General features: G+C 40.8%; 1 long non-coding RNA gene across 1 annotated transcript in view; it reads left to right on the top strand.

The window, feature by feature from the left end:
• Positions 1 to 19,197, top strand: part of LOC129050465 (uncharacterized) — a 59,386-nt gene extending 40,189 nt beyond the window's left edge. The window contains exon 8 of the long non-coding RNA XR_010137442.1: positions 19,149 to 19,197. This is a non-coding gene — a long non-coding RNA (uncharacterized LOC129050465). The remainder of the gene's footprint in view (positions 1 to 19,148) is intronic.
• The last annotated feature ends 6,982 nt before the right edge of the window (positions 19,198 to 26,179 follow it).

Raw genomic sequence — 26,179 nt, 5'->3', positions numbered from 1 at the left:
TAAAGAAAAAAATGGGTAAATTAGTCTCCAAACTGAGAGAATTTGACTGGAAATGTTAAAATGAATTTTTCATGTTAAAGTTAAATGAGCAAATATAAACCTGGGTTTACAAGAATAATTGAAGAGTGCTATAGTGATAAATATGTTGGACAATAAACAATTTTTCATAACTTGTTAAATCTATTGTTTAAGGCCAGAAAAATGGATTGTGTGTTTTATAACATAAGTAGAAGTAAAATATATGACAGCAATTGTATAAAGGGTTGGAGGAACATATGTGATGTGTTTAATGTGAATTTTATTGTATCTATATTTTATGTGTATATTGTTTTATGTATATATTGTATGTGTGAGGTTTTTTTTTCTTTTTTTTTTCTTTTATTTTTTGAGAGAGTCTCACTCAGTTACCCAGGCTGGAGTGCAGTGGCATGATCTTGGCTCACTGCACCTCTGTCTCCTGGATTCAAGTGATTCTTGTGCCTCAACCTGCCGAATAACTGGGATTACAGGTGTGTGCTACCATGCCCGGCTAATTTTTAATTTTATTTTGTAGTAGAGTTGGGGTTTCATCATGTTGGCCAGGCTGGTCCTGAACTCCTGGTCTCAGGTGATTCATCTGCCTTAGCCTCCCAAAGTGCTGGGATTGTAGGCACCAGCCACCATGCCCTGTATAGCCCATAATACAGCTAATATTGTATATGTACTTACACGTATGTGAAATAGTATAATGTTGATTAAAGGTTACTTCTGATAATTTATGCATACTATTATAATTGGAAGACTATCCAGAAAAAAAAAACAAACTGAAAAATGAGAGTAATTACTGAATAGTGAGTAGAAGAGATGAAAAGGAATACTTGGCTAATCATAGTGTGGTGGTGTTTACAACTGATTGTAACTAGTTACAGATTTGTTTCTTCTGCACTCCCACTGCTTCACTTGACTAGCCTTAAAAAACAACAAAACTGATCTGTGGTCTGTATCCCTGGCTTTATGGGCTGTATACCTCTCCAGTATCCCCAGGACAGGAGCTTGCAAATGCCATAAAACCTGGAGGACACTACAAAACTGTCAACGTCAGGCTAGCAAATGTGATAGGATTAAATAGGTTTTTATAAAAGTTTGATAAGTTTTTTTAGTAAAAGAAAAAGAAGAGCTATCTAATTATCTATTGAGAATAATATAATCTTGGTACAAAACTGGAACAAGGATGTCCAAGGAAAGTTCACGATGGAACAGTCTGAATGGCGAGTCTTTGTCACAGGAGAGGGTACAGGGCAGTGCTTAGTGCTCGGCCTCTGGAGCCGGGCAATCCGGATTTGTATTCCTGCTGCCACTACTTATCTTCCCTGTGACCTTTGGGAAAATGACTCGCCTTCACTGCACCTTCACTTCCTCATCGATAAAGGGGGAAATAACCTTTACAATAAGCCTTCTAGGATGAAATGAAATAATTCAAGGAAAGTCACTTAACAATACCCAGAACATAGAAAACCAAATAGATGTTAGCTATTATTAACTTTTAGGAACATGAATTCCAAAATTTTAAGTAAAATAATACCAAGTTGAATACAACAATGTACACACACAAATAATGCATCATGGTGAATTAGGTTTTATTACAATAATGCAAGGGCAGAGTCAACATCATATAATGCACTATTAGCAAGCTAGCTTCCTTTTGTTTTAAGACAAGTTCTCACTGTCACCCAGGCTGGGGTGTGGTGTCAACATCTTGGCTCACTGCAACCTCCACCTCCCCAGCTCAAGCAATCCTCCCCACAGCCTTCCAATGTGCTGAGGTTACAGGTGCGTGCCACCACACCCAGCCCTATCTTCCTTAGTGTAAAGTGATTATCATACTTAATAGTAAAATTTTAGAAGCGCTTTTCATCAAAGTTAGGACATAGACAAGAGTACCTTCTATCGATGTCTCTACTGAACATGGCACTGGAGACCCTAGATAATGTGTTAGGCTATTACATATGAAATTGCCATTTTTTTTAGGTTATGGAGTGCAATGGAGTGCAGTGGCATAGCATCAGAAATGTATGTAATTCAACCTATAATAGAAATAAATCAGCCGGGTGAGATGGCTTATGCCTATAATCCGAGCACTTTGGGAGGCCGAGGCAGGCAGATCACCTGAGATTAGGAGTTGGAGACCAGGCTGGCCAAAATAATGAAACCCCGTCTGTACTAAAAAAAAATACAAAATTACCCAGGTGTAGTGGCGGGTGCCTGTAATCCCAGTTACTTAGGAGGCTGAGGCAGGAGAATCTCTAGAACTCAGGAGGTGGAGGTTGCAGTGAGCCAAAATCATTACACTGCACTCCAGCCTGGGCAACAGAGCGAGGCTCTTCTCAGAAACAAACAAACAAACAAACAAAAATAAAGAAAATTTCAAGTTTTCTCTTTACACAATATGGATGTACTTCATAATGGACTTCCTCAACATGATTCATGAGTGAAGTGACATTCAAACTTGGTAGCTTTTCAGTAGAACTTCCTTTCCCAACAGTTTTTTCTGTTCCTTTAATTATGGCAATATCTCAGAGCTCTGAACATATGTCAAGGGTTTGAATATTTTTCATGTGGCTGGAAATTTTTGCCCTCTGCCAAACTTAGAACTTTTTTCCTCTGCCTGGAACTTTTTGCCCCGCATCTTCCGATCGCCCCCTGTGTCCTCTTGCCATGCCACTACCCTTTTTTGAGTGTGTCTATTTTCTGGCATACAAGACATTACAGGCTCATCTTGTGTTTTCCCTACCCTGACCCACAATCAGCCATTACTTCAAGGAGCCCTGCTTCCGTTACTGGAGAATGCTGTTAGAAACCAGGATCTGGTGCTAGGCATGCTCATTTCTATTGGAGTGTCATATAAACAATTTGTCAATTTTTTGTAGGTCCTCCCAGTGGATAGGATTAGGAAATAAAACATGCATACTAACCACACATACACACACATCTACATCTGTTTCTGTATCTGTCTGTATACATATTAAAATAAACATGAGTTGATAACGAATGTTTCTGCTTTAATCCAAGCACAGATTTCATCCTAGCCTCCCGCTCTTCCTTCTTTTTAGCCTTTTCAACAGTGGGAAGTGTGGCTCTTGTTATGTACACTTTATTCACTTATTTGTTTGACCCTAGTATCATAAAGTAGTTCCATATGCCTGTGACAGATTGACTAACTGGAGTCCATTGTTTGTAGACAGATATTTTTGCCCTAAGCCTCACAGCAGGGGTGGCCAAACTTTTGGCTTCCCTGGGTCACACTGGAAAAAGAATTGTCTTGGGCCACACATAAAATACACTAACACTAACGATAGCTGATGAGCTAAAAAAAAAAATCACAAAAAAGTTTCATAATGTTGTAAGAAAGTTTACTAATTTGTTTTGGGCCACATTCAAAGCCATCCTGGGCCACAGGTTGGACAAGCTTGCCTTATAGTATCCAGTCAAAATGCTGTTTTCCAAAATTAGTTATTTTCTTCTTCATCCCTTTCAGTGTGGCCATTATTTATAATGCAGTTTGGTTCATTAGTGTTTCTATTCCAAAAACACCCTCAGCCTTCCTATCCTAGTTTTAATGAATTATTAGGGTGAAACATAATAAGAGTTGGAGCTATACAGAAATGTCTACTCAGAGGTGCTTTGTTCCCTCCTATTCTGTTCCCACCACTCCTACTTTCCACTCCTTTTTCCACTGACCCTGTGAGCATCATATTTATTGTTAATGGCAGTTACATTTTTACCAAGTGCTTACTATCTGTAGGCACTTGGTGTGTATTGCTTCTTCTGGTATTCACAGCAACCTCTTGAGGTAGGCACTATTATTATCCACCCCTCCCTTTTTTTTTTTTGAGACAGAGTCTCACTCTGTTGCCCAGGCTGGAGTGCAGTGGTGCGATCTCAGCTCGCTGCAACCTCTGCCTCCCAGGTTCAAGCAATTCTCCTGCCTCTGCTTCCCAAGTAGCTGCAAGTACAGGTGCGAGCCACCACATCCATCTGATTTTTGTATTTTTAGCAGGGATGGGTTTTGCCATGTTGGCCAGGCTGGTCTCAAACCCCTGACCTCAGGTGATCAACCCCTCTTGACCTCCCAAAGTGCTGGGATTAGAGGCATGAGACACTGTGCCCGACTATTATCCCCGTTTTTTAGATGAGAAAGCTGAGTCCCAGAGAGCATAAGGAGCTTGTCCAGAGTGACATCTCTGATGCATAACCAGTACTCAAACCAGTATTTTTCTGACACCAAGGCCTGTGTGTAAACTGTAAAAGGGCTGTTTGGCACCTACTTTCCTAAAGTTGTCTGATCCCTTCTCAGTCCAGGTCTTCCTGAAGCATGGCGCTTCTGAAGTCACCTTTCTGAAAACATTCTGGTAACTGTTAGATCCCTTGTTCTAGCTATTTGTGTGTTCTGTGTGGTTAAACAAGGTTCACAGTGGGCCACCTGGCCTTTGGAACTTGGGTGAATAGGCTGCCTTCAGTTCATCCTCCCCACCCCCATTTTCAAAACATGGTTTTCCATGTGTTAGTTGTAAATTAGGAAACATAACCATGTTTTGAGGCTTCATAGAAAACAAACGTCTGGGGTCACACAGGTTGAAGGAGGAACCAAATTCAGCACTATCACTGTTCTATTCAGTAGGCAATTCTGGGACCTTCCTGTGTCTCAGGTTCTGTACTAGTTGTTTCAGGTCTTTGGGATAAACACAAACTATCCCTGCCCTCAGGGGGATTAAGGTCAGGTGTACAAGTGACTCTAATTTGAGGCAAGGCTGGATTCAGTGCTGGAAGAGGAGGGCACACCTAACGCTATGGGAATTCAAAGAGGAAATGATCAGAATGAGGAGGGAGAGATGGGTCATTCCGGGAGAAGCTTCAGGGAAAAGCGACATTTGAAATGAGACTTTGGAGAGTGAGGGAAGTTTGGACAGATGGATATAGAGGATGCAAGGCCAGGGGAAAGGTTTTAGCTGGAAAGTCTGCTTCAGCAAATGTATGGGTAAAAAAAGAAAATCCACTTTGGGAGGCTGAGGCAGGTGGATCGCCTGAGGTCAGGAGTTCGAGACTACCCTAGGCAACATGGTGAAATGCTGTCTCTGCTAAAAATACAAAAATTAGCTGGGTGTGGTGGTGGGCACCTGTAATTCCAGCTACTGGGGAGGCTGAGGCAAGAGAATCACTTGAACCCAGGAGGCAGAGATTGCAGTGAGCCGAGATCACACCACTGCACTCCAGCAACAAGAGTAAAACTCCATCTCGAAAAAAAAAAAAAAAAAAAGGAAAGAAAGAAAATTGCAAGGCAGTGTGGGGAATGGTGAGTAATCTAATTTGGTTGTTGCAGAGAGGATGTAGAAGGAAGTGACAATAGAGAAAGCCAGACAGGTGGATTGGGGTCATCTTAAGGGCCTTTGTGCCAGTTAGGATGTTCTAGACTTCCAGTCAGGCTGCCCAGCTCAGACTGGCTTCAGCAATGAGGGGGTTTATTGGCTGTGTAATTGGGAAATCCAGAGGTTCTAGGACTACAGAAAATTATTATTTAGTATTAGTTTGACAACAACACCTTCTGTTTTCTGGGAGCAGGAGATGCTTGTCAAGCTGTAGGTCACTGAGTTGAATATTATCATGCTTTATTAAATTGCCAAGGGCACAGTAATTGTTGAGGGGAGAAGTACACATGAAATAAAACATGAACAGCTCAGAAATGTCAAATGATTATGACGTTGTTGTAAATTATTATAATTCTTTGAGCATCTACTAAAAACAGAGAAACTTGAGTTCCAGGTTGTGGGCTCAGTTCCACCAACAATCAGGAATGCGGTTTTGCACGAAGCCCGTCTTTCTTCTATACTCTTCAGTGTCCTCACCTGCAAAATGAGGGCTTTATATATATATATATATATATATATTTTTTTTTTTTTTTTTTTTTTTTTTTGAGACGGAGTCTCACTCTGTCGCCCAGGCTGGAGTGCAGTGGCACAATCTCCGCTCATTGCAAACTCTGCCTCCTGGGTTCACACCATTCTTCTGCCTCAGCCTCCCAAGTAGCTGGGACCACAGGCGCCTGCCACCACGCCCGGCTAACTTTTTGTGTTTTTAGTAGAGATGGGGTTTCACTGTGTTAGCCAGGTTGGTCTCGATCTCCTGACCTCGTGATCCACCCGCCTCCACCTCCCAAAGTGCTAGGATTACAGGTGTGAGCCACCACGCCTGGCCAAGGCCTTTATTATATTAGGGTTCCCACTGTTTTTTAAAATACTTTTATTAAGTCCAACATTTTTACTAAGGTCATTGCTTTTATACATGCCTATTTATGAAAGGGGTTTTCGAGTATTTACCACTTTTTATTAGAAATAGAGACAAGTACGAATGTTTGATTTAATTGACACAGGCATAATTAAATGGGTATAAATGGCCATAGAAAGAGAAAATTAAGTTGAGTTACTCTGTTGGTTTCACTGATAAGGGAATATATCATTCAAACACCCAGGAATTAAATCTGTCCAACTCACAAATGGGGAAACCAGCTGTGTCTGTACCCATGGCCAGCCAGATTGAACACAAATCAGGAAAGTCAGTAACTTTTCCTCAGTTCTGAGGGACTTCAGTGGCTGTGGTTCATTTTCCTTTCGCTTCTGAAACAGTGCAAGTTGATGCTCGCCTGGACAGAGCGGCAATGAGTGGTGGAGTCTGAAGGCCAGGTCTGTGTTGAGATGACTATACGTCATCTCCCAGTGCCCAATGCATAGAAAAGACACACTGCTAAGTGTGAGATGCTCAGTGAAAAATAAAATCTGGGGTTGAATCATGATGGGGGATACTGCATACTCTGTTTCCCCCCTGCAGATTTCCAATGCTCATTAGTTTATAGAGACTCTGAGAATTCCTGCAGCAAAGGCACCTGCTGAGGTATTTATGAACTAGTTTAGCTAAACCAGACTTTCAACAATTCATTACTAAAGACCACTCAAAGTCTGTCAACACTCTGTCATCTCTATGTAATGATAGAAACATAGAAATTCAGGGTAAAGGTTTAGAAATTTCTATAGAAACTTGTCATTCTCCCAGCATCTGTATGTGACATCAGGGGACTTGTCTCAATGAGCAGTTACAGACCAACTCAGGTTTTGTCAGACTCGACGGAAACATGCAGAGTCTGTGAGCTGCAAACGAGTCACATACACAGGGACCACATTGCAAGCTGTGTTCTTTAAGGTTAGTTTGTCAACTATAGTATAATCTCACACATCTGAAAAATGGGAACATCTACTCTATAAAGTCTTATTTTTGCAATAATTTTAATTTTAAATCAAGCCAGTGTTAGCATTATTAGTGAAAACAAAAGAAAGTTGTATTATTTATTATTAAACCTAATTTGAGAGTGAAACAAATTGTATTAATTTTTTTAACCAATAAAAGATGCACCTTGTAAACCAAGAGATGATTATGAAAGTGATTCTGAGGAAATGAAGACCAAAAGAGTTTGTCCTGGTTTTACTCAGAAGTACTATTTCTAATGAACAGATGATCCCTGACATACAATGGTTTGACTTACAATTTTTTGACTTTATGATGATGTGAAAGTGATATGCATTCAGCAGAAACCATACTTCTGTATTCAATAAACTACACGAGATATTCAACACTTTAAAATGGGTTTGTGGGAGATAATTTTTGCCCAACGGAAGGTGAATGTAAATTTTCTGAGAATGTTTAAGGTGAGCTAGGCTAAGCTATGATGTTAGCTTAGGTGTATTAAATGCATTTTAATTTAATTTAATTTAATTTAATTTTTTGAGACAGTGTTTTGCTCTTGTCACCCAGGCTGGAGTGCAATGGTGTGATCTCAGCTCACTGCAACCTCTGCCTCTTGGGTTCAAGCGATTTTCTTGCCTCAGCCTCCCCAGTAGCTGGGATTACAGGTGCCTACCAACATGCCTGGCTAATTTTTGTATTTTTAGTAGAGACAGGATTTCACCATGTTGGCCAGGCTGGTCTCGAACTCCTGACCTGAGATGATCCACCTGCCTCAGCCTCCCAAAGAGTTGGGATTACAGGCTGAGCCACTGCACCTGGCCTTAAATGCATTTTTGGCTTAGATTTTCAACTGATGATGAGCTATAACTCCTTTGTGAGTTGAGGATCATCTGTCTTGAATTTGGTTTTACAGGCATAACTGAAGGTGAAAGGATAGAATCATAGTGTGTTACTGGCACAGGTGCATCGGCTAGTGAAGAAAGAAGACATTCAAAATGTAAGTTGCATTCATGTGGGAAGCACAAAGAATTAAATTCAAAACAATGAAACATTAGAGAAAAGCGTGGAGTTAAAAGACAACAGAATCAGGTGTTTACTATTTCTCATTTTAACACTAGTGCTTTACTGGCTTCTAATAAAGCTGTACTCCAGGAGGCTAAGACTGAAAAGTGACACTAGTGAAAAATAGCGTTGAAATACTTCCTTAGAAAAGTTGGGTGAATGTGGGGCAAAGATGCCACTAAACTTTAATTTTCCATCGACACACAAATTCAAAGTTTTCCAGAGCTGGTAAGTGAAATGGAAGATCCACTCACAGGACACATGCAGCATGCGAGGGGAATGCTTTTCAGCACTTCTTGATGGATGCACAAATAATGCCAATGTGGTAAATGTCTTTGGTAAATGTGCAATGGAATGTAGTTGTTGTGTGAAGGAAGAATTTTGTTTTCAGCTTCATTTTTGATAAACACAAGCAGCTCTGGACTGTGTGAAACCATGGAGCATTGTATAGTTAACAGGGGTGGTTTGGAGTCTTTTAGCTTTGCATAAGAGGATGTTCTGATGCAGAATCTACAGTGACAGGGAACCATTCTGGACAAGTTACAGAATTAAGGAGCTTGTGCCATGATGGAAATAAATCAATGACTTCTTTCCTTCAGAAGGTATTTCTCTGCCCCTCTGTGATGGATAATTTTTTTTTTTTTTTTTTTTTTTGAGATGGAGTCTTGCTCTGTGGCCCAGGCTGGAGTGCAGTGGTGCCATCTCACCTCACTGCAAGCTCTGCCTCCCAGGTTCATGCCATTCTCCTGCCTCAGCCTCTCAAGTAGCTGGGCCTACAGGCACCTGCGGCTAATTTTTTGTATTTTTAGTAGAGCCGGGGTTTCACCATGTTAGCCAGGATGGTCTCGATCTCCTGACCTCGTGATCCATCCGCCTTGGCCTCCCAAAGTGCTGGGATTACAGGCATGAGCCACCGTGCCCCACCTTTTTTTTTTCTTTTCTTTTCTTTTTCTTTTTTTTTTTTTTTTTTTGTTAGTCCTTCCCTCCAATGTCATGGAGATAATCAGAAAATGTTTTAGAGCAAAAAAATTTATTTCTCCTTCTTGTTGTTAGCAAAGAAATTTATTTTTCCTTCTTGTTGTTATTTATTGGCCTTGGAGACATACACCAAATAGCTCATTCTACTTCTGAAATTTTGTTTTGATTTCCCTGGCCCCTCCTCACAAAGTATTTCAGATTAGCAGGGAGTCAAGCATCGACTATCTGTGAATAAAATATTTCAGGCTGCTTTTGCATAATATACATGCTCTTGCCTTTACGAGTCACACCTACATCTTCTGGTGTTGTAAAACACCAGGTAAAGAAGAAAACAATGTTTCTGAGTTCTGCTTTATCAGCCCAGTAGAGAACTCCTCCCTTCCCTGAACTGAAGGCCACGTCTAAGGGGTTGAAACAGGGCCAGTTACATTCTATGTTCCCAACATAATTGTCCATGCACAGATCCAATCAAGTTAAATGAGAAATAGGATATTTATTCTAAAAACAAGTTATTGCTACAATAATAACAATACTATAGTAATATTATTCTAATAATAAGATATTAGAATAAAAACTGGTTATTAAAGTACTAAACAGTTGAAAATCTAAATGTCTCACAAGGTCAACCGTATAGCAAGTATATAAGATTTAGTATTAGTCACACGTTAAAAATTATATCCATAAAAGTAATGACATAGGAAAACAGTTTATTGACACAGATATAACAAATATAACTAAACTATGCTAAAATGCATTTTAAAATAAAATATGCCAAAATATTATTGATGACTTTGGATGATGGTATTAATACTAAGGTTTCAAATTTAATTTGCTTCTTACTTTTTAGTACTTTTATAAATTTTTAAATAATAAAATTAGTGTCTTACAAATATCAAGTAATATCTAGAAATCAGAAAAAGGCATATTGCCAAAGGAGGACCGAGTTAGGAGATTTGGGGCTCCATTAAGTTTTGTTTATCATCAAAAAACAAACAAAAACCAGGCAAAAGTGGCAAAAAAATCTCACTCCCTTCCTGGAAAAGTAAATGAAACTATAAAGAATTTCCAAACTTAAAAACTATATGTCTCAAGTCTGTTCATAACTAGTGAAGTCACAGTTTCTAAAAACAATGATAAAGTTTTAATCGATATTTAATTCATATTTTTTGTTTAAAAAACTATCAGTATTGAAAGATAAATTTCATGGGAAAAGCATTGACTCATTAAGTTTTGCAGTCACAAAGGTAAATATAATTTGCTTAATGCTGTCCTCAGTTTACAGTGAGTCTTTAGTATTTTCTAAGCTATGAGTTCACCAAAATATAGGATTGTTTTGCTACATATAATTTGCTCAGTGATAAAACACAAAGGAGTTACCTATATTAAGATGTGAATAATAAATTTATGCAAAATTTATGAAAGTGTACATTGTAAAGACAATAAAACTTTCCCTTAAATTGGTGGGAAAGGAGCTCAAAAGCTAGCTGGGTAATTCATTATTTTAATGACTTCCTGCTTTACTGCAAAACCTCTCTGTTCATTCGGTGTTGGCAGTTTGAGCCCCTGTTAAGGATTTAGCCTCACACTGAAGTTTCTATAAGTTTCTGGATATCTGTCATGCTGGCATGTAGGTCATTCTCCTTTAGGAATGATGAGGAGGCTGGCAAGCGGTTGCTCCAAGGGAAGGGGTAATTTTTCAAACCTGAGCTGTCCAAGCTCAGCATGAATTGGAGTGGGCTGCTGACTCAGGCTAGCAGAGGCAGCCAGGAAACATGCAAATCTGCAATCCGTTCTGCCAGGTCTATCCCAGCAGGTGTCACTAAAAGGCAGCCCTGTGTGCTTCTGTCACTGTGGGGCAGCCTTGACAAGGAAGGTGGAAAGGAAAAAGAGACCCAGTGCTGAACTCCAAGCAGAGATGGGGATTTTCTCTCTGCATATTTTCCCTCCCCTCCCAGCCTGCATTTCCAATAACATATTGATTTATATTTGTATTATGAAACAAAAATGGTTGTAAGCAGATGTTCTTTCCTTTTACACACGTTAGCTCCTATTTACATTCCTAACTGAACAATGTCTAAAGAGGTACTTAAACTGATGTAAAACGCAGATAATCTTATGACCAAATGCTTAGCACAAGAAAAAACTTCAATTTGCAAGAGAAGTCCCTCCAAATACAGAAAGGGCCAGTATTGTACGAGGTACCTTAACTAAAATGTGGCAATGTAAGGAGCAGAGCAGGAAGAACCTTTAAGTCCGAAACTTACAACAAGTCAATTGCATAGTCAGTTTCCCTGGCCCTTCCACAGCAACCTGGGCATCTGTTTTCTCAACAATGGAGGTAACAATAGTAGCTATTTCAGAGTAGGAAATGGCTTAGAGCAGTGCTAGAATATGGTCGTGGCTATATAAAGTTTAGCTATTTGTATATTGTAAGAAACCTACAATGTATTCTTTTATCATCGGTAGTCAGTAATGGATTTCTTGTGGGAAAGTAGCAGCCTCCTATGGGGGGAACACCTGCAGTTCCCACTAAGTGAACACTGGTGTCTGCTAACCTTTGCCTCTATTTATCTCAAATACACTGTCAAGCTGTCCCTTGAGTTAGCAATTTTATTTACATTCTTTTTCTTTTTTTTTTCCTTTCCCTTTTCCTTCCACAGAGTCCCTCTCTGTCACCCAGTCTGGAGGGCAGCAGCGCCATCATAGTTCACTGCCACCTAGATGCCTGGGTTGAAGCAATCCTCCCATATCAGCCTTCAGAGTAGCTGGGACTACCTGCGCGGCCCACCACCCCTGGCTAATCTTTGTGGGCTTTGTTTTGTTTTTCCGTTCTGGGTTTCCACCGGGCACAGTGGCTCACCCCTGCAATCCCAGCACTTTGGAAGGCAGAGGCAGGCGGATCACCCGAGGTGGGAGACCAGCCTGACCAACCTGAAGAAACACCGTCTCTACTGAAAAAAAAAAAAAAAGAATTAGCTGGACATGGTGGCTCATGCCTGTAATCCCAGCTACTAGGGAGGCCTAGGCAGGAGAATCACCTAAACTCGGGAGGTGGAGGTTGCGGTGAGCAAGATCGCACTATTGCACTCCAGCCTGGACAACAAGAGTGAAACTCCATCTCAAAACATAGACCGGTTTCACCATGTTGCCCGGGCGGTCTGGAACTCCTAGGCTGGAGCGATCTGCCACTCTCAGCCGTCCAAAGTCCTGGGATCACAAGGGGCAGGCACCACACCAGGCCGATCTATTCCTTTGTGATTAATAAATTGGACCGGGTGTGGTGGCTCACGCCTGCAATCCCAGCACCCCGGGAGGCGAGGCGGGTGGATCACCTGAGGTCCGGAGTTTGAGACCAGCCTGACTAACAGTGAGAAACTCAGTCTCTACCAAAAAAAAAAAAAAAAAAAAAGCCGGGCATGGTGGCTCACGCCTGCAATCCCAGCACCCAGGGAGGTGGAGGCAGGCGGATCACCCGAGATCAGGAGCTCGAGATCAGCCTGACCAACACGGAGAAACCCCATCTGTACCAAAAAAATAAAACCAAAATTAGCTGGCATGGTGGCTCATGCCTGCAATCCCAGCCACTCAGGAGGCTGAGGCAGGAGAACCACCTAAACCCGGGAGGCGGAGGCCACGGCGAGCTGAGACCGAGCCACTGCCCTCCAGCCTGGAAAACAAGAGCGAAACTCCACTCAAAAAAAAAAAAAAAAAAAAAGACCATATTTCACCACGTTGCCCAGGCCGGTCTGGAAGTCCTAGGCTCAATCGATCCGCCGCGCTCGGCCGTCCAAAGTACTGGGATCACAAGCATGAGCTACCACGCCAGGCTGATCTATTCCTTTCTGATTAATAAATTGGACCGGGCGTGGTGGCTCATGCCTGCAATCCCAGCACCCCGGCAGGCGAGGCGGGTGGATCACCTGAGGTCCGGAGTTTGAGACCAGCCTGACCAACAGTGAGAAACCCTGTCTCTACCAAAAAAAAAAAAAAGCTGGTCATGGTGGCTCACACCTGCAATCCCAGCACCCAGGGAGGTGGAGGCAGGTAGATCACCCGAGGTCAGGAGCTCGAGATCAGCCTGACCAACACGGAGAAACCCCATCTGTACCAAAAAAATAAAACCAAAATTAGCTGGCATGGTGGCTCATGCCTGCAATCCCAGCCACTCAGGAGGCTGAGGCAGGAGAACCACCTAAACCTGGGAGGTGGAGGCCGCAGTGAGTCGAGACCGCGCCACTGCACTCCAGCCTGGAAAACAAGAGCGAAACTCCACTCAAAAAAAAAAAAAAAGACCATGTTTCACCATGTTGCCCAGGCCGGTCTGGAACTCCTAGGTTCAAGTGATCTGCTGCGCTCGGCCGTCCAAAGTCCTAGGATCACAAGGGTGAGCCACCACGCCAGGCCGATCTATTCCTTTCTGATTAATAAATTGGGCCAGGCATGGTGGCTCACGCCTGCAATCCCAGCACCCCCGGGAGGCTGAGGTGGGTGGATAACCTGAGGTTGGGAGTTTGAGACCAGCCTGACCAATATGGAGAAACCTGTCTCCACCAAAAAAAAAAAAAATCAGCCAGGCATGGTGGCTCACTCCTGCAATCCCAGCCACTTGGGAGGCTGAGGTGGGAAGATCACTTAAAACTGGGAGGTGGAGGTTGTGGTGAGCCGTCATTTACTCCAGCCTGGGCAACAAGAGTGAAACTCCATCTGAAAAACAAACAAACAACAACAAAAAAACAGGTTTCACCATGTTGCCCAGGCGGGTCTGGAACTCCCAGGCTCAAGTGATCTGCCTCACTCCCGGGATTACACTGTGAGGGTTAATTTTATGTGCCAACTTGACTGGGCCACAGGGTGCTCAGATTAAACATTGTTTCTGGTTGTGTTTGTGAGTGTTTCCAGATGACATTAGCTTTTGAGTCAGTGAATTCAGTAACATAGATGGCCCCATGGAGATGGACATCATCCAACCTGGTGAGGGCTTGAGTAGAACAAAGGGAGGAAGGGGAAATTTGCCCCCTTTCTTTCTGCCTCTTTGCTTGTGCTGGGACATCTCATCTTCTGCCCTGGGACTGGGATGTACACCATCAGATCTCCTGGTTCTCAGGCCTTCTGACTTGGACAGAATTAAATCACCAATTTTCCTGAGTGTTCCAGCTTCCATAATAAATCTCTTTTTAAGAAAATGTGGGACATATACAACATGGAATACTATGAAGCTATAAAAAGGAACAAAATCATGTCCTTTTCAGCAACATGGATGCAGTTGGAGGCCATAATCCTCAGGAAACTAACACAGAGACAGAAAACCAAATACTGCATGTTCTCACTTATAAGTGGGAGCTAATAATTAAGTCCTAATTCCTAGAACCTGTAAATGTTACCTCATTTGGAAAAAGCATATTTTCAGGTATGATTAAGTTAAGGATCTTGAGGAGAGATTATCCTGGATTGTCTCTGTGGGCATTAAATCCTGGCATATATATCCTTGTAAGAGGGAGATAAAGGAGATTTAACTTCAGACAGAAGAGAAGGAGGCCCTGTGACCAAGGAGGCAGAGCCTGGAGTGGTGCAGCTGCAAGCCAATGAATGCCAGCAGCCACCAGAAGCTGGGAAAGTCAGAGAATGGATTTTCCCCTCAGCCTCTGAGAGCACTGGCTCTGCTGATACCTAGATTTCAGCCCAGTGATACTGACTTTGGACTTCTGATATCCAAAACTGTGAGAAGATAAATTTCTGTTGTTTTGATTCACCAACTTTTTGGTAATTTGCTCTAATAGCCACAGGAAACTAATGTACATGCCTACTGGGGTCCAGTTGTGTCCTGTGACTCCTGCTTTCCTGGGACAGGCAGGCTGCTCCATGCCTCCTGGCCATCCTACTGGGTGCTGGATGCTGCAGGCTGCTCCATGCATGCTGGCCATCCTTCTGGGTGCTGGATGCTGCAGGCTGCTCCTCCATGCCTGTTGGCCATTCCTTTTGGTGCTGGACAGCACTCACATTGTGAAATCCACTGGCCCTGTGAAAAACACCTGCAAATGTTACCAGGAGAGGGGTTAGTTCTCTTTTTGGCAACTCTTGTTATTGCTTATGGCTTAACATCTGTGCCTCCAAGATCCCTTCTCTCTGCCTTCATCGATGCCAGGAAAGCAATCACCTTTTGCCTTTCTTTGCCTCTCAGCAAGTGGCATGTGTCCATGTCACTTTAAGCGTCAAGCACACGGAGCCCAATAAGATGCTGAAAAGTGTCTGCCTACAAGGTTACAAGGTGGTGGAGACATTCTGAGCTGGTAATTCCAGGGCTCAGTAAAACAGCTACAGGAAATCTGAAGTTCAAAATGCTGAAGTGAAAAATGAGTGATCACAACGAAGGGAAACACAAGCCCCTTCTTTTAAAAACATTATGATAATAACACACAACATAAAATTTACCATATTAACCATTTGTATGTATACAGTGCAGTAGTGTTAAGTATATACATGTTGTTGAGTAACAAGTTTCTAGAACTTGCTTCTCTTGGAGAACTGAAACTATAGCCACTATACAACAACTCCCCATTTCTCTAACCCCTGGCTTCTGGAAACAACCGTTCTATTTTCTGTTTCTATGAGTTTGACTAATATCGAACCTAAGGTAAGAGAAATCATACACTATTTGTCTTTGTGTGACTGGCTGATTTCTATTAGTATAATGTTTTCAAGGTTCATCTATATTGTAGCATGTGACAGGGCTTCTTTCTTTTTTAAGGCTGATAATTTTATAATATTCCGTTGCATGGACAGACCACATTTATTTATTTATTTATTTATTTATTTATCTATTTATTTATTTATTGAGACAATCTCACTGTGTTGCCCAGGCTGGAGTGCGGTGGCATGATCATGTCTCACTGCAGTCTGAATCTCACATTCTCAAGCGCTCCTGCCGCCTCAGCCTCCTGAGTAGCTGGGACCACAGGCACATGACACCATGTCTGGATAGTCATCTTTCTGTGTAACTGGTGGAGAAACAGGGGAGTAACAGTAAAGAAACTGTCTTAGAATAGATCTGGTGACAGCAGAAGAGAATATGAGTCACATTGTCCTCACAGAGCCTTGAAGAGTGTGACAGTGTTTGAGGCCACACTGTCATCTCAGAGTGAAGTGAGGAGAACCTACATTGGTTTGGTAGTCATGGGGATGGAAGGAGGAAAGAAATGTGAAAGCTCATTGGTGGCAGAATCAAAATGGCTTGGTCTTTGTAGTCAACTATTAAGTGAGAAGGAGGAATTACTGGCTGACTTACAAGAAGTAAAAAATGTGAAATATTGATAAAACACAAAGCTCGTGATTTTAGTCAGGGTAAAGACTAAGCATTGTGTGATTCTAGATAGATTATTAAGCAGTTTTGTTCCCGTATTTTATATCCCATGTGTTCTAGCTATGACCCTATTTCTTTGTTTCTTGACATAGACATTTTTTAAACTAAGAGCTTTATTGTGATACAGTTTTTATATAATAAGCCTCACCCTTCAAGTGTACAGTTCAGTGGTTTTTAGTATATTCAGAATTCTGCAGACATTACCACTCCCTAATTTCAGAACATTTTCATCTCCCCAAAAAGAAACCCCATACCCACTAGCAGTCACTCCTTGTACCCATCTTCCCCACCGTTGATCCTGGCAACCTCTGATCTAATTTCTATCTCTGTAGGTTTGCCTATCCTGGGCATTTCATATAAATAGAATCATACCAAATGTGGCATTCTGTGACTGGTTTTTCTTTACAGAGATTATAAATCAAATGCCTGAAGATGCTAAGCTTAGGAGAGTGTTTGATGTACAACTTTGACAACTGAACTTTTTTAAAGTTGAAAATATGGCTGTGTCTGTATATCTGGCATATTATCCTTAGATGACCCTAACTTCAATTATTAAGAATTATTTCCCCTAGTAATCTTCAACTGTCTCAATATTCAGCAGGAATCCCTTGGAGACAAAGATCAGTACGAATTTGGAACACATGTTGACAAAATGAATGTAATTTAATTTAGTACAGTAGTAAAGTCAACCACTTTTAGGTGTTGATGCTGCTGAAAGTGTATATTAAGGAAAAGTTTACCTACCTTACTTTTTGTGGAGGTGCTAGAACTACTTCTGTCTTGTGTTTAGATTTCAACAAACCTTTGCATGGGCATTATGTGGTTGCACAAATGTACTTTGTTTTGACCCGAAAATGCAAAAACTTCCTTTCTTCCCACTTTCTGAGACTCTGCAACCTTAAAGGAAGAGTGGGGTACTTTAAAGGAAAGGTGGTGGTGGTTGGGTCATGGGTAACAATGTCTACTGTGTACTTCCTTTCCCAAAAGAAGTCCCTGTCTACCGTCAGCATTTCCAAAATTTGAAGATCAGTTGTGGTGTTAACTCATTAACTAATGACTAGATTTTGAGCGGTTGTGGAAGCAAAATCTCAGTAAGTGCCTGGATGTTCTAATTCTGTTAAGTCAGTGAGTGCATATTCCATACAACACTCTCTTAGCCCGGTGGCAGATTTAAGGAGTGGGAGATAGATTTCTATGTTTCAGAAATCAAATACACAAAGAATAAAAATTTTTAATCCCATGATTCTTTGCCCAAGTTTAATTTTTTGGAGAGTTTTTCTTTTAGATTTTCTTTCCCTTCCATTAAACTTCTACTTTGAAAGGTCCCAGGGTTTGGGCAAAGCAAGTGGGAAAGACACTTGCTTAGATTCTCCAGGATAAGGGATTGAAGAGGACTTCTTTCTCTCATTTTATTATTGAATAATGTCACAATAACAGTTATTAAGGTGAACAGTCTACAGTAGAAGTTTTTAGATGCCTTCTCTGCAAAATAATTTGGTTTAGTCAACCCGAGGATGCCTTTGGTTAGCTGGAATGGAAGATGTGCAGGCTAGAGTGGTCTTGGCAAGTCTTCCAGGGGGAAATACAGCATTTGGAAGGGTAGGAAGCAGAAGGAATCTCAGGCAAGAGAAAGGTGTGAGCAGAGCCCCGGAGGACAGAACAGGTTGTGGTGGACTTGGTGTCCACATAGACCTAATTAGTGGTCTTAGCTTTTGTGTTTTCAAAATTACCACAGTTTGTGTTCTACAACTGTCATTCCCTTGATTTTATTTTAGACATACTATCTGTGTATTTTGAAATTTAAAATAACAGTAAAGGAGAAATGAAATTATTTTGTCTGAGAAAGAGTTAAAAAGTTAAAACATATGGATCTAAATAATTTTCTAATGGGAGATTTGGTACACCCCCAGAAGTTGTTTTTGGTTCAGAGAATAGTCTTCAGATCTAGAAAGGACTTGAGGAGTCCCAGAGAGGTGCTGCCTGGTCTGAACCATTTGATGCTCACGACAGAATGGATAAAAACAATTTGAACCAGGAAACCATGCAGATGTTCCTATTTTGGATAGGGTAAGGTCAGTGCCATTGTCAGAGGAAAAACTCTTGGCCATCACAGGATGGGAGAGAAAGTTTGAGTTGTAAAGAATACTCAAATGCCATTTAAGGAAACGGGTTCTTCTGCCCCTATTCTTTGGAATATTTAGAGCTAAGTTCTTAGTTTTTGACATCATAAAAATGTCAAAGTATTCTGTTCTAAGAGCCATTTCAAACAACTGACTAGAATTTCAGAGCAGTTACGTGAGAGTAATACCATTAAAATTTTTAAATTACCCATAGTCCTATATCCCTAACAAGTATGTTCATGTTTGCATGTTCTCTTCTCATCTTTACTGTGTGTCTACTTTCTTAGTAATGGCACATAGAAATTGTTGAAGCAGGAATAATTCTCGAGATAATTTTGTATGTTTCCTTTTTTCTTTTTAAGGTATGCATTGGGTGGAGGAGAATTATGTATTGAACTTCTCACAGAACAGGTGATTATTTTCTTATAATACTCAATTTTCAACCTCCATAGAGTGTTTTGATTATGTAAGTTAGATAGAAAGTAGAAGGTTCTCTTAGAGAAATTTTAGTGTTTTTTTTTTCATACCTCCTACTTTCAAGAATGAAAAAGGTAAACCAGTAAAATGACACTGTTCTTGGTACTGAATCTATGCTGGGATAGGCATTAAGAGTGACCTTTATTTAAGGTTCTAATTTGCTCATGTTGGGCACTTAGAACGTCAGCTTGTTGCTTTTTGTGCAATTCTGGAAATGGTCCAATTTTACTTTTTCCCCTTGACTCCAGACTTTTTAACACTGATGTGCTGCTGTTGAGGCATATGCCATTTTGTTAGGCCTTCTCAAGTGGGAATCAGGAATGCTGCTGTGTTCCAGAGATGTTTTGTTCTTCCTGTAGGGCTGAAGCAGTGCCTACTCGACAGAACCAGTCATCATGCAAAGAAACGCCACCTGACTCAAAGGCAAAGCCAGAGTGCAGCTTGGAGGAAAGAAGGTATTTTATTAAGAATTTTACATAAACCATAAGATATATTTTATATTACTTTGTCAGCCTTCTTCCTGTCTTGACTTAATTCTTTTTGAGAGAATTCATTTCATTTTCATTTGGTTTGTTTTCTTCTTGTTACAAAGATGATCTATAGAAAATATAGAAGTATAAGAAAATTAAAGATACTAACTCATAACTGCTTAATGATTTAGTATCTGCTTGTTTAGTCTTTGTTGTATTTCCAGTAGGCAAACATGTCTACCGTTGTAAATTTATTATTGGTATGTATACCCTAGTAAGTTAAAAGTTATATGTACTTTGAAGTTTTGCAAAATTGAGTTCATATTATAGAATTAATTCCTGATGAACTTTTATGTGCTAGGCACTGGTCTTTTTATTTAATTATTTATTTTTACTTTTTTTTTTTCCTCTGTGCCTATGCTTACCAAGTCTTTTTATTTTTTACTTTTTATTAACTCTTTTAATCCTCTGAATAAATTAAAAAGAGGGTATTATTAATATCTGCATCTTGTAGATGAGGTAACTGAAGGTAGGTAACTTGTCCAAGGTCACAGGTGGCAGAGCAAGGATTAAAACCAGACAGTCTGGCTGCCCAAGGCCCAACCAAGAGGAGCTGAGAGCAAGCCACTTGGCAGAAGGATGTTGGTCAGGCTGGTTTCCTGTTCAGTTACCATGAAACATAGGCTTAACCTTAATTCTAGGACATTACCAAGAAAGCCTTCCAAAGCCGTAGGTTTTTTACCATGACCATGACTTTTTTTTTTTTTTGAGACAGAGTCTCACTGTGTAGCCCAGGCTGGAGTGCAGTGGTGCGATCTCAGTTCACTGCAGCCTACCTCTCTTGACAGTCCACTGGTTAAAGCGATTCTCCTGCCTCAGCCTCCCAAGTAGCTGAAATTACAGGTGCCCACCACCACACCTGGCTAACTTTTGTGTTTTTAGTAGAGACGGGGTTTCACCGTGTTGGCCAGGCTGGTCTTGAACTCCTGACCTCAAATGACCCACCTCTGCCTCCCAAAGTGCTGGGATTCCAGGCATGAGCCACCGCACCAGGACCCAAGGCCCTTAAGTTTTAATGTCTCATTCTTCAGTCAGATTTTCCTTGTTCCCGAGTGTTCAGCCAATTGTTTTTAAGTTTGTGTTGAAGGAGAAACTAACAATGAAAGTGGACTTGTTGACAGAAGAAAAGTAGGAATGCAGCCTCTGGTGCTGTTTGAGTGATCCCTCTTCCCCAGGCCTGGCTGCATGCTGCTGTGTTCTGGAAAGGTGCATTGTACCCTTTCTGCGGCAGGTAAGAGTCCTGTACAGGTGCTCTGCCCACTTTACCTTTCAGGCTTCTGTATCAGCTGTTTTTCCCTTGTAGAATGTGCCTCTGACCTGTGCCCCTGACTTCCACCCCTTAACCCTACCCAATACATCTTTACATGTCTGACCATCAAGCCTCTTCTGGGTCATATTCAGTTCATGCTGATATTTTCCCTTCCTCCCTTCTTTAGTCCTTACTGTTTTTGCTTTGGTCATGTTATGCTATATTCCGTAAGCCTTTAAAAATTTTGTTGTATCGTGGCAGGGGAGCATATTTTATAATTATGCTTTGTGCGTTTTATCTTCCACTCAATGAATGCTTGGTAAATATTTGTTTTATTGATTATATGACCCTGTTCTAGCTATACTGTGTTTGAACAAAAATGTTAACTGCCTTGTAAGTTCACTGCTAAGAATTTGTCAAAAGTGCAGAGATAACATCCAGAACTTGTCATGAATATTACAAAAAGCTATCTAAGCGCTTGATGGAAGTCTGCAAATTGACTTCATGTGAAAGAGTGTAAGAAGTGAAAATATGAAGCATGACTGGAGCGCCGGAGTGATAAAGCAAGGGTCCCTTTCTCCAGATCCTTTGTAACAGTGTCATGTGACCTCTTCTAGATCATTCTGAAAGACAATGCCAGCTCGGAACCTAGGAAAGCATCCAGTTGGTTTCCGCAGGTTAGGTGGTTCAAACCCTCATTAGCACCTTTGTTTTCTCTGCCTCAGTTTGCTTACAATGATGTTCTCAGTAGCTGTAATTGCTGTCTTTCTTTGAATACTTAAGCATTTTTTTTTTTAGGTCACAGGGTATATGTGCATTTTTATTTTACCAAGTGTTAGAATTTTTACTCTGCCTTTGTGGGCTCTGGGTTAGCTACTTGGTTGTTTCATTGTAAAGTGATTAGCAGGAAAAACTGTGTGTGTGTGTGTGTGTGTGTGTGTGTGTGTGTGTGTGGTGTGTACTTTAAGTTTCTTAATTGGGTTGGTACATGTAAACCATTTAGAACAGTGCCTGCTGCATACCACATCCCCATCAGTATTCACGTCTCTCATATTCTATCCTCACACTTGATTGATAGTTTGCTTGATTATGTATTTCTAGGTTGAGGATAATTTTACCTTAGAATTTCAAAGTCTGTGCTTTTGTCTTCTAACCAGTCGTGGTGGTGAAACCTCATGCCATCCTGAGTTTCACTTGTTTATGCATGACTTTCTCCCTGGAAGCTTTTAGGAATTTGTCTTTTCCTTGGTGAGCTGAAATAGCACAACAATGTACTTAGTGTGGGTCTTTTTTCATTCATTGTGCTGGGTACACCAAATGAACAGGCCTATGGATAGGCTCTTTCAAAGTTGGAGTCTTGAGTCTTGTCATATTTTTGGTGTTAACTTTCTCTTTTCCATTTTATTTGTTCATTTTGAAGTATCTATTAATTGGATTTTGGACCTCATGTCTTGAGTCTTGTATTTCAAGTTATTTCTAATTTTTTTTTAAATTTAAAGTTCTGGAATATTTTCTTATCTTTTGACTTTCAGGAAATTTTATTTGGACTGTCATAACTTTAAGTTTTGTTTTGGTTATTTATTGTTGCTTAACCAATTTTCTCAAAACTTAATGGCATAAAACTACACATCTGTCTATCTGTCACTACTGTATGGATTAACTGGGGCTAGCTGGACAGTTTTTCTTCTGGTCTCATTTGGCAGCTCTCACTGTGCAGTTAGACAGTGTCAGGGACTGGTCATCTGGATGCTCAGCTGTAGTCGAATGTCTGAGATGGCTTCTTCACCCACAGGTCTGCTGCCTTGGTGTTTCTTGATGTGGCCTTTCTCTCTGCATAGCATCTCATCGTCTCAGGTCTCTTCATGTGGCTTTTCTTTCTCCAAGAGTGTAGTCAATTCTTATGTTTGGCTTCCAGAAGCACAGAAATGAAGCTGCCAGAGGTTCTTAAGGCTTAGACCTGGAACAGCTCCAGTGTCATTTCTACCACATGCTATAGGTTAAAGTGAGTGTTGGGGCCAACCCAGATTGACTATAGATGGGCCTGTCTAAGGACATGATGACAGGAGGTATTTCTCATTGGAGACCAACTCCCAAGATGAAGCATGAGTTCTAAGAACTTTTTCTTCTCTGATTATTTCTTATTCATATTCTGTTTTGTTTTATACATGTAATATATTCACAAGTGTCCTTATGAAGTGATTTTGATACTCTGTCTTCTCCCTGGCATCTCTTTGTTCTTTAATAATTTTTTTCTTAGTTTATTCTGGTCTTATTTTTCTTTTTAAAGCCTTTCCTTAAATATCTATTCTATGTTGCTTATCATTTGTAGTCTTTTTTTTTTTTTTGAGACCCAGTTTTGTTCTTGTTGCCTAGGCTGGAGTACAATGATGTGATCTCGGCTCACCACAACCTCTGCCTCCCAGGTTCAAGCAGTTCTCCTGCCTCAGCCTCCCAAGTAGCTGAGATTACAGGCATGTGCTACCATGCCCAGCTAATTTGTGTATTTTTAGTAGAGATGGGATTTCTCCACGTTGGTCAGTCTGGTCTGGAACTCCCAACCTCAGGTGATCCACCCACCTCAGCCTCCCAAAGTGCTGGGATTACAGACATGAGCCACCGTGCCTGACCTGTAGTCTTTTTTTCATTTTTTATTTGTTCATTCATATTTGAGAGAGGTACTAAAAGACTGGGAGGTGGGGTGTGGTGACTCACACCTATAATCTCAGTGCTTTGGGAGACCGAAGTGGGAGGATCTCTTGAGCCCAGGAGCTCAATACTAGTTTGGGCAACATAGTGAGACCCCATCTTTACCAAAAAAAAAAAAATAGCTAAGTGTGGTGACACCCATCTGCAGTCTCAGCTACTTGGGAGGCTGAGGCAGGAGGATTGCTTGAGCCCAGGAGATTGAGGCTGCAGTGAGCTGTGATCATGCCACTGCATTCCTGCATTCCAGCCTCGGTGAAAGAGCAAGACCCTGTCTCAAAAAAATAAATAAATAAAAATAAAAGTAAAAATAAATAAAAATTGATTGGGAGTTCTTTGTGGCAAAGACTTGTCAACTGATAGCTTTTAGGAGGAATGTATGCTGATTCCTAATTGTTATCCTCCATCCCTCTATCTTATCTCCTGGTGCAATCATAAATGATGGCTGGAACTACTCCATTCCTCTGGATGTAAAATCTACATTCTCTTGCCTGAGGTAGATATGTTTGCTTGGGTTCTGTTTAAGGAGATGGGGCCAGCAGTGTGTTTCAGGGCCTGGAAAACGTGTTCTCTGCCCGGGCTTTTGGTTAATCTCTGTTTTCAGTCTTGCCTATCAGTCCCACTCTCGGGGGTACCTCGTGTCTGAGTCTAGAACATTTCCAGGTTGCTGTGGGACAAATTAGCCTCCTTGTTCTCAGTATCCTCCTGACCTCCACCTTTGTTTGCTTTGCTCCATTAATTAACCATTTTCCATTTACTGTCATTGTCTAATGAAGATGAATTCTCTTCTGTTGGTAACCCCATTCCTTTTTTGTAATTGTGTGCTCATACAATGTTTATTCTTCACTGTATTTCTATTGGAGCCTCAGGACAAAGAGTAAATGGTGAAAATATGTGTTCAGTGTTAAGTTTTCCTTCTGTAAGACATCTGCAACTTGTGTTTTTCACTGAATAGATCATGGACCTAATGCATATAGAGCTACTTTGTTTGTCATGATTGTGCCTTCAATTATATGTAGAAATATAATTTATGAATTGCCTGATGAAGTTTTCCTAATTTTGAATTATCTTTGCATTCCTATAGTAAACACTGTTAGAATGGCTATGGTAATATTTTATTTTTGCATTTTTACTTCTGTATTAAATAAGATTATAGTTTTGTTTGCTTCCTTTAAGGCTGTTATTTCATTTCAGTATCAAGGGTATGCAGGGCTGAGTTGGGAAGCTTTACTTCTTTTTTCTAAGATCTAGGATGTAGATCTGGTTTACACAGTAATTTTCAATGGCAGGAGTATGTTGCCTCCTATGGGATGTTTGGAAATATCTGGAGACATTTTTGTGGTCACAACTGGTCATGGTCGGGAGGTCTTATTGGCATTCTGTGGGTAGAGGGAATGTTACTAAATGTCCGACAACACACCAGGAGAACCCTCCACAAAGAATTATCTGGCCCAATATATCAATATTGCTGAGGCTGACAAATTCTGGTTTAAATAAGTATCCAATATGGAGGATGAGTCTTTGTCTTTTTCCTTCTTCTGCGTATTGGTCTCCAGATTTTCCACTTCTTCAGTTAGTTTTCATAACTGTAGATTCTTAAAAAAAAAAAAAAAATGAACACTTTGGCCGGGTGCGATGGCTCATGCCTGTAATCCCAGCACTTTGGGAGGCCGAGGCTGGTGGATCACGAGGGCAGGAGATCGAGACCATCCTGGCTAACACGGTGATGCCCATCTCTACCAAGCCAAAATACAAAAAATTAGCCAGGCGTGGTGGCGGGCGCCTGTAGCCCCAGCTACTTGGGAGGTTGAGGCAGGAGAATGGCGTGAACCCGGGAGGTGGAGCTTGTCACGCCACTGCACTCCAGCGTGGGTGACAGAGCGAGACTCCGTCTGAGAAAAAAAAAAAATGAACATGTCATCCGTACTTCTAAGGTGTTGTAAAGATGTGCAAAGTTTTCACTTTTTGCATCATATTCACATGTGGCTATATGCCTTTTTCTCTTCAAAGTTTTCTTTATCTTGATTGCTTATCAGAGGCTTGACTGTTTTAATCTCAGTCTTTTGAAAGAATTCTCCTTTAGTTTTATTTTTTAAATCTAGTGGTTTTTCTTTTTTACTTTTTCCTTATATCTTAATTATTTCCCCCTTTTTGTTTGTTTTGCTTTTCCTAGTTTAGTGGATCAATGTAATTTAAATTGCTTTTTAAACAAACATGTAAGGGTATATGTTTTTGTTGGGTGCTGTTTGACTTCATTGCACAAGTTTTAAAATCTACTTTTTAATAGTTTGTACTTTCTAAATTATTTCATTGCATCTTTTGTTCACATTGCTCTTACTATTAATTTTTTATTTTAATTAATTAATGAATTTATTTATTTATTTATTGAGATGGAGTCTTGCTCTGTAGCCCAGGCTGGAGTGCAGTGGCATGA

This window comes from Pongo abelii, chromosome 16, assembly GCF_028885655.2.
Source record: "Pongo abelii isolate AG06213 chromosome 16, NHGRI_mPonAbe1-v2.0_pri, whole genome shotgun sequence".
Lineage (NCBI taxonomy): Eukaryota > Metazoa > Chordata > Mammalia > Primates > Hominidae > Pongo > Pongo abelii.
The sequence above is the reverse complement of the archived record's forward strand: the minus strand, read 5'-3'. Positions and strand labels throughout refer to the sequence as shown.